The sequence below is a fragment of the Triticum aestivum genome, chromosome 4B (genome assembly GCF_018294505.1).
Source record: "Triticum aestivum cultivar Chinese Spring chromosome 4B, IWGSC CS RefSeq v2.1, whole genome shotgun sequence".
Classification (NCBI taxonomy): domain Eukaryota; kingdom Viridiplantae; phylum Streptophyta; class Magnoliopsida; order Poales; family Poaceae; genus Triticum; species Triticum aestivum.
Genome location: NC_057804.1, coordinates 672,665,896 through 672,675,532, shown reverse-complemented (window position 1 = coordinate 672,675,532; position 9,637 = coordinate 672,665,896).

The window sequence follows — 9,637 nt, the reverse complement described above, 5'->3', positions numbered from 1 at the left end:
ACGCCCTGAGTGCAGTCGAGCCAAGCACCTCATCTACGCTTGGCGGTACGTGGACCGGGTGCACGCTTCCAGCCAGGAAGAGTACCTGTTGGCGCCGGATCACCACACCGGTGAGATCGTGCTCGCCCGCTGGCAAGCCGCCAATCATCACCTCGCGAGTTGCGAGGCTGAGGAAGAGGTGTTGTGTCGGCGCACCAGGGCACTCGTGGCGCGCCGCAAGCGCTCCTGCGAGCGTCGTGGCTTTTAGGAGGAGTATAATTTTTGTTTTGTAAGGCGATCTCATTAGTTTTGGGACGCAAATGATAAATCCCGAACGTTTAGGAATTTTTAGCGTCCTTAATTAAGTATGTAAAAAGGAAAGTTTGGAAACATTGTGTATTATTACGCATTTTGCAAGTACGTGCATATAGCACAAACTTTACTATATACTATCGGACTACACGTCTCTCTCGATATATGCTTGCAGACTGTGCTACTCCCTCCGTCCAGGTCAATAAGTCATCTTTGGTTATGCACGGTGACCAAGAAGGAGGGAAGACTTGTACACCTAGACGGAGGGAGTACTACTATTACTTATGTATGTGCAAATGCATGTTTGAACATTACGATGCGGTTTTTGTAAAAGTGGAAAAACAACACTAGTCAAGCTTGTGAAACGATTCAATGCAAAACAAATGCAAAAATGCTCGTTTGATTGTTTACTTTTATCTTCCTTCTGTGTGGTTATTTCTCTGTGCACCGTGACCAAGGAGGAGGAGAAAACGAGAAATGTTAATGTTTATTTGCTAATTAATAGTATTGCATGCAATGAACTAACCACTGCATGTCGTGTTTGATATCTCAAGTCATTAAAAGCATGCACAGTCTTTCTCTCTTATTGGTTGATATGTCAAGAAACAAGAAACGAGGTAGAAGTTAATGCACCGCGCCTAAGTGTTTTCGGATTATTTGGTTTTCGTAAGATGACTTACACACCTAGATGCACCGCGCCTAAGTGTTTTGAGTAAAATTTTATCAGTTAAATCTTTGGTCTAAATTTAGCATAAATTACAATGGTGAGGAATAAACCAGGACGGAGTAGTAGTTTAGAAGCCCAAATAAATGAGTGAGGCGCCTTATTGTTAGTCTCCACTGTGACTAGTCTTGTGGGAAAAGCTGGGGAAGCCGCCAAAAGAACTGGCCCTAGGAGTAGTAGCTAGGGATCGAGCGTGGGAGATGAACCGGAGAAAGTAAATGCAAAGAGATGAAATGCAAAAAAAGACAGTGGGATGTGATGGTTGCTTGTCCGTTTATTTTACCAGGCCATTTATTACTGGGAGTGGTTGGGTTTTGTGATATGACGGCTTTACTGCCGCGCCACGAGCGGGGTGAGAGGTGAGACTCCCGTGCAGCACCGCCCTCTACACTTGTACTACATCGGTCGTGGTTTATTAGTCCCCCATTGAATTTGACTGAAGATTTAACTGACAAAATGTTAGTGCATGTCAACAAAAACTATATCGTTGGATTCGTATTTGAACATAGTTTTGAATGATATAATTTTAGGTGACATGCATCAGTATTTATCGTACTATATATAATGTTAGTTCAATTTTTGGTCGTACTAATCTATAGTAGTAAGGTGCCCGTGCGTTGCACCAAAGAGTGAAATGCATTGATCGGGGAGTTGTTTATTTTGACAAAGGATGTGGGGGTCATCTCATGTGTAACGGGTATTGATAGGTTTCTTCAGATATTATCTCATCTCTAGAGCTCACAAACATCCGGGTGAAATAGATAAAAAGGTATCTTTTGCAAACAAAAGCGTTCAACTGTTCAACCTGCAACCAAAACTTGTGAAGAAATAACACTTATTGTGCTTTGCAAGAAATGATCTTTAAGAATTAGTTTTTGAGTATCGATTGTTATACATGTTGGCTACAGATGACATGGCACTTTCTTATAGTCAACAGTTCGCTATACTATTAAGTAATATTAACCATGCCCTTATACACCTAGACGGAGGGATTAAATCAGGATGACTTGCAACTTGCAAGGGGGCAGAGGAGATGTAAGAAATGGTTCGTCGTAAGTCTTTCACCAGTACTGTAGTAAAAATTCATACATGGAAGATTCTAGACTAAACCATAAACCGATACACTTTTATTCATGCGCGATACTCCAATAGAGCAAGATCCTGCATGAAAGTCTCCACATGCCTAGACAGCGGATTACATTGAGCGAAGACTAATGATCAACATTTAACTTGATAATGCGTATTTTTTTAGAAGAACAGGGAGGCTCCTCCCCGGTTCCATTATCAAATGAAACCCAAAGTGTCTTACATCAGCTCACTGAGAGGAGCAGTTCAAAGGAAGGACTGCAGTGAAAGCCACTCAAGTTTAACGACAAGCTTACAGAATCAAAAGCGGCAAAGACACGGGCCATAAGCGTGCACACACACACTACATGTTTTCTAAGTGCACTTGATAATGCGTATGTCCAGGTGAACCTCCTTGGAGTCCCCGTGCACCGAGTCGGCGGGTAAAGGATAGAACGGATGCCATGGGTTTTCCAAGTCCACATTGGCGGGATAGTCCCAGCTCCTCAGATTCCAAGTCCGTCCGATGAGGCCAGTTTCGCCGCCCACGTGACCCGGAGGGGTAGTAACATTGACCTTGCACCCGTATATCTGCCTCGTGTCAGTGTCAGCGTCAGCGGCGACGCCCCTGACGCACGCTACAAAGACGGGGCGGCGGCCTACGCGGGCCTCGTCGGTGCCCAAGATCAAGAGGAAGACGATGTCGTCCTCCTCCGAGACTAGCAGGTGGGATGATCCTCCAGCGACTCCGGCATGGTGAACCGGTAGCACGAGTCGTACTTGATGTTCTCCGCCAAGGGCCAGCAGTGACCGATGCACGCATCCGTGAGGTGATGCACCATGTCCGCCGGCGAGCCACAAAACGACATCAGGCACTTATAGCAGTGGAGCAGGCCGTCCATGAAACGGGAGTGGCTGTAGGGGACGTTGCGCCAGTAGAATATGTGAGCAAGTTACTACGAGATTTAATCCGAATAAGCACAAAATAAATCATGACGGCTATAACAGAGATGAAACTAATCATGTGGACTAGCATAGTAGTAGGATACAGAGTAGAAACATGAATTCTACCATGATTTCGAACAGGAAGGACAGAAACACATACGGTGCAATGGGAGCAGCACCGTTGGCGTTGAGGTTGTCGCCCATGTCATTGAGGAAGAGGTTGCCGAGGTTGGGGAAGAAGTAGTCGTCGGTGAAGTCGTGGCTGCCAGCAGTCGCGAGAGTGTGCTCCCCAGATTTCAACAGCGCCCGCCGAATGGAGCGTAGGAGGGAGTGGCTGTAGGGGACGTTGCGGCCGCCGAATGGAGCGCAGGAGTAGCACACAAAGCAGTAGGTAGTGTCCTTACTAGTACTCCCTAGTCTCTACTCTTATAGAAAACCCAGTTGGTGATGATGGTTTGCCTGCCATCTTGTAATATAGACCGTCCGATCTATACCTGACGGATATAAAGCCAACTATGACAATTTTACAAAAGATACCGGCACCTCTCTCCACATTTACAGATAAGGCCTTACCTCGTGCTCCTCCCTATGTCTCTATCTCTACAAGTACTTTTTTATAACAAATCGAATAGTGCTGCGCCGTCCGCTGCACGCCCGGCTGAACACGCCTCCTCGCCTCCATCATCACCAACTGAGTCTTTTATAGGAGTAGGAGTAGAGAAAAAAACGAGTTGGTGATGATGGAGTGCCGTGCAATGCACGGGCATCTTGCTAATTTTTTTGCATATAAGTCCAAACACCACATAGGCACGGTCTTTGAGCACGGTTCATAGTCGTTCCACGATCGGGCATCGAAGTTTGTAACTATTTTAGATTAGAATATACTACTCCTCCAGTGCTAGTAGTAGAGCAGAGTCCTACTCTACTACTCTACTCTAGCAAGCTAGGGCATAGTACTGTAGTAGGTACTGTAGGGAGTACCAGTACTGTGATCACTCAAGCAAGTTGTCTGGCATCGATATGACCCTACGCTGCTGGTATGTGTCTCGTAAGTCAAGCGGCGTGTTGTAGTCATCATCACATGTCCACTTCCCGCAGCACATATTCGCTTCTCCATCTTTGTCCGCACATAATCTCATCCAAGCTTCCATCCCCGCTAAGGCGCCTCCCCCCTCGTCCGAAACCCAAGCACTAACAATGGCAGAACCGAGCAGCGTCCGCCGAAAGAGTGGCTGGAATTCGCTCCCCACAGAGGTAATCAAGCTCATTGTTTCGCGTGTGGACAATCTCAGTACCATGCTGCTCGCCGCGTGCTCGTCGGGGCTGTACCGTTTACTCAAAGCCCTCAGGCTGGAGCTTTTTAAGCCAGCTCCTTGCTTGCTGATGCCGCCTGATCTTCAGAAACGGCGTGTCACGCAGCATAACGATCGTAGGGTGGCGAGCATCAACCCCCTTCACTGCGATCCGATCCCCATCAGCCTCAGCTACATTAACGGTATGTACTGGGTCGGCATGAACACGTCTTGGATGGTGCTCGTCGACGGTTGCGACAGCTGGATGCTCGTGGAGGTCTACACCCGGTGATTGACCCCCCTTCCTTCGATTAACACTGCACTGCTTTGGCACCGCGGCCCAGAATACTCGGAATCTTATAGTAGCCAACATGATACCAAGTTTGATTTGCTCAAGGTTGTAATCTGCCAAGTGCCCACAAGATCTGGGAATTATAAAGATTTCAGGCTAATTGCGTTCTTCAACCGCGATCTCGCCTATCTGACAGGTCACTGCGATAAGTGGATAAATCTGCACGTCCATCGCAGGATCATACATCCTCCATGGTTCTCTGATGCCATTGAACACAAGGGCTTCATTTACGCTGTCGACTCCTTCTATGGCTGGACGTATTGCTGGCCTACTCCAGTCATCGCTACAAACGACTGTTACAGCAGTATGTTACTTTCCTATGATATCATGATGGCTTGATTATATTACTATCAACATTTACTGAAAAAATATTCATGCTCATAACATGCTGTTCTTAAGATTGACTAAATCAAGAGCCCTTTTTTATTTGACTCCAACTTGATATGATGTTGTAGGCCGCCTGGTGTCCCTACCCTTCCTAATCCCAGAACCTTTCAAAGAAAAGCGGCATGGTAGTTGCAGGTGGTTCCTGGCTCGATCAGACGAGGGCGAAAGATTGATGATCGTTCGCACGTACCGGACGTGTTGTTTCGCGGAATACAATCACAGTCACCGCAAGGTCTTTGAGCAGGATCCCAGCTTCTCTGGGCCTTCAGCAATTTTTGATTGGAGGCTGGTAAGTAGCCTTGGCACACGCTCTCTGTTTGTCAGACTGAATTATCCGATTAACCAGGAGATAACCGACGGCAAGGATCATGATGGCAGCGCGGTTTCGTTCATCAGGCAAAACTGTGTGTACACAGCGTACGATGCGTCTCTGCATGCACCATACCCTGATATGTGCCGCCATGCTCTGCATCTTAAAGTAGGAGAGAGGGTCGCAAGTATCAGACTTCGACCTGCTGGCTGGAGTTTTCCCCGTCAGGCACCCATCTGGTTCAAGCCGTCAGCCAATCTCCACAGCTTAATAAATAGTAACGTCTAACTGAGCCAGTTAGTTAGATGCGTACACTTGGTGTAGTAGGATCTTTATTTAGTTTGATGCATACACTTGTTCTTTTTTGGTAGCCCTTTTGTAATGATGGCTGATGTTTGGTTTGGAAGAGAGAGTTGCGTCTTCACTCTTCTGGCCTGCTTACTGCTTCTGTTGCACCCCCAGCCCTAGTTGTTGTTGCTGCTATTTTCAATGTACAAACAGTAGTATATTTCGTCTGTTGGTTGAATATAAATGTGTTGTTACAACGACAAACACAATGTTTTGGAAGTCTTTGCATGGTCGATCCTTTAGTGCCCCGTACCGTACGTAGCTCATACTATTTTTCGTACGGAACACATTTTCCACTTGTTGATAACATGGAGCCCACTGATGAAGGCCCAATAGAGAAGCCCATAATTAACTGGAAGGGACGCTCTCACATGAATCCGGCCCAGGTACATGCTCATGGTCCCCTAAACATAAAAAAGTAAATAAATAAATAAAGCTAAATGCTCATGCACCAGTTCTTTGGGAAAATAGGTAGCCTAGTATTTCTTTTTGAAGAATACCCAAGCTAGGCCTATTTGTTTTCTCTGAATTACTGGGCTGTAAATCTTTCAAGACGAGCAAATGGGATATTAGTTTTTTTTTTGAATTTTGTTCTTCACTGATATCTTATAGGTATTTCATTGGATTTAACATGACATAGTGTTAACTTATTTTTAAATTTGTTTTAGTATGGCTATTAATTTTTGGATTAAGAATATTTCGTTCCCCAGCAAAAAATTCCCACATATTTACTTAATTTTTTGACCCTGGTACTGACCAAAAAATGGCCGGCAATTCTAAAAATGGAAAACGGGCTGCAATAAATTCCATATGTATTAGAAAATGAGTAAAAATTATAAAAATAATAGCAAATGGGCTGTACACACCACAGATTTCGAGGCTGACTTATTTATGCAAGGCTTTGTCAGTGAACACACGATTATAGCCGCCGTGCTTCTTCAATCTCTGATCTTCCTGCTCCGGCCGCCTAAACTAGCGCCGGCGGGACTGCCTCCTCCCTCCTCTTGTGGCCCTCTATGATGTCGCGCAGGCTTTCCTGGCCCACCCTACTCGCTCCACTGGCCTGGCCGCACGCAATCAACTGCCTCCTTATTACGCAAAAAAAATGATTCCTCCCACTGACATCTGGGGCGCACCAGTTGCGAGGCTGACCTGTGGGCCTACTACGTTGATGCGTACGCAAGGCTTGTCAACTTAGTCAACAAACAATTCTAGCAGCAGTGACCGTTGGATTTGAATCGAACGGTCTTGCTGCTTCTTCAATCGCTGCTCTTCTTGCACCAGCCGCCCAAACCAGCGCCGGGGAGACCGCATGCTCCTGCCTCCAGTGGCCGTCTGTGCTGCCGTTGAGGCCTCATCGCCCCCTACTACTCCCACCGCTAGCCAGGCCCTGCGGCGACGGCAGCCTCACACCGCAGCCGAACCAGTGAACCCTCGTACTCCTCTTCGCGTGGGCATCCACTGCCGCGTCTTTCCCGGCTCCGCGTTGTCCCCTTCCTAGGCCTTGCCATCGTCCACCGCCTTGGTGCTCTCGGCGCGGCGTGGTCAATGTGGTCAACGACATTCCATCGGGAGAGTACTGTACGTGTAGAGGATGACAGCTGGGTCCATGGCCACAGCCCAGTTTTTTGTGATTTGTCAAGTAAGTCGCTTTGTCAGGCCTGTTGGGCTGCAAATCTTTCAAGACGAGAAGAGCTTTCATTCGGCTGGCCAAGAAAATGGCCCATCAGTAATGAGAAATGGGTTGTACATTTTTAAAACACATCAAACTGGCAGTTAGTTTCAAATATATTTTTTTTCATTTCGAGATTTTAAATTACATTAATTTTTATGCGTGCAGAATTTGTTGGATTATATATTGATATACATTTATTTTTAAAATTAGTTTGAATGTGATTCGAAATTTCGGGATTAAAAACAGTTCGGACCGCACCGAAATATGCAAAATTTCGTATAAGTTTTTAACCGTGGCCACAATATGGGTTGTAATGCTAACAAAAAGAATATGGGCTCCAAAAAAAACCTTAAGAATTAGCAAATGGGCTGTAAATAATTAAAAATAATGGCAGATGGGTTGTATGCTGTTTTCCACAGATTTGAGGCTTTCCTAAAAAAAGGTTGACGCACAGGCAGTGACTGTTGGATGGCCATCCAATGGTCGTCGTGCTTCTTCAATCTCTGCTCTTCCTACTCCAGCCGCTCAAACAAGCGCCGGCGGGACTGCCTGCTCCCTCCTCCCCGCGGCCGGCTCTGACAGCTCGGACCCACCAGTTATATCTTCGTACGCAAGGAAGTGCCTCCTTATTACGCACAAAAAAATGAATACTCCCCCTGTTAGCTGGGATCCAGTATAGTGGCAGGCTGACTTGTGGGCCTACTAAGTTGACGGGGACGGAGGGCTTTGTCAACTTAGTCAATATGCACGATTCTAGCTCCAGTGACCGTACGATGTCCATCCAACGGCCGTAGTGCTTCTTCAACCTCTGGTCTTCTTGCTCCAGCCGCCCAACTCAGCGCCAGTCGTGCCTCGTGCTCCTGCCTCCCGTGGCCGGCTGCGATGCGGCGGAGGCCTCACCGCCCCCTACTACTCCCACCGCTGGCCAGGCCATCCCTCTACTCACCCACACCCCCTGTTATTCTGCGGCGACGGCAGCCTCACACCGCCGCGAACCAGTGAACCCTCGTACTCCTCTACGTGTGGGCATCCACTGCCGCGTCTTCCTCGGCTCCGCGTCGTCCCCTTCCTAGGCCTCGCCGTCGTCCACCGCCCTGGTGCTCTCGGCGCGGCATGGTCAACGTGGTCAAGGAACGGCTTCCATCGGACGTGGACTGTACGTGGAGAGGCTGACAGCTGGGTCCACGGCCGCAGCAAGGAAGTGCCTCCTTATTACGCGCAAAATAATTATTCCTCCACCTAACAGCGGGGACCCACCGGACGGGCCACCATATTTCATGAAAAAAACGTTTCCCCCCTGACTGCTGGGACCCACCAGCTACACCTTCGCACGCAAGGAAGTGCGTCCGGGCAAAAAAATGATTCGCCCCCCTGACTGCTGGGACCCACCAGCTACATCTTCGCACGCAAGGAAGTGGGTCTGGGCAAAAAAAACGATTCGCCCCCCTGACTGTTGGGACCCACCAGCTACATCTTTGCACGCAAAGGAAGTGCGTCTGGGCAAAAAAAGAACAATTCACCCCTCTGACTGCTGGGACCCACCAGCTACATTTTCGCATGCAAGGAACTGCCTGACAGTCGGGACCCACCTGGTCGAAGCGTACGTAGTGTTGTCGTTCTGGTCACGAACTTGTACGTACATATATACTGGTCGATGTAGAGGCACGCACATGTCGTAGTAGAGGCATGTACGTGTCGTAGTAGAGGCGCGCCCGTAGCATGTACACGTACATACAGCGGCCAGGGTGCAAGAAAGAAAATACGGCCACGTATGTATACATACAGGCGAGGTGTCGAACGCCTAGTCGCGCATACGTACGGCGAGGGCTCATGTTCATGGGGAGGCAACGGAATGCGTCGTGTTCATGCGGAGGCAACGAAATACGTCATGTTCATGGGGAGGCAACGGAATGCGTTGTGTTCATCGGGAGGCAACGGAACGCGTGGGAGCCAACCGGCTTGGATGGAACAGGCGATGGAAACGAGGCCTGGCGTACTGCAGAACGGACGAAACGGACCTCCTACGGTCGAAATGGGGTCCTGTTGATCGGGAGGGGCCTGGCGTACCGCAGAACGGAGGAAACGGACCTCCTACGGTCGAAACGAGGGTCCTGTTGATCGGGAGGGGTGTGGCATACCGCAAAACGGAGGAAACGGACCTCCTACGGTCGAAACGGGGGTCCTGTTGATCGGGAGGGGTGTGGCGTACCGCAAAACGGACGAAACGGACTTGTGTTGGAGCGCTACG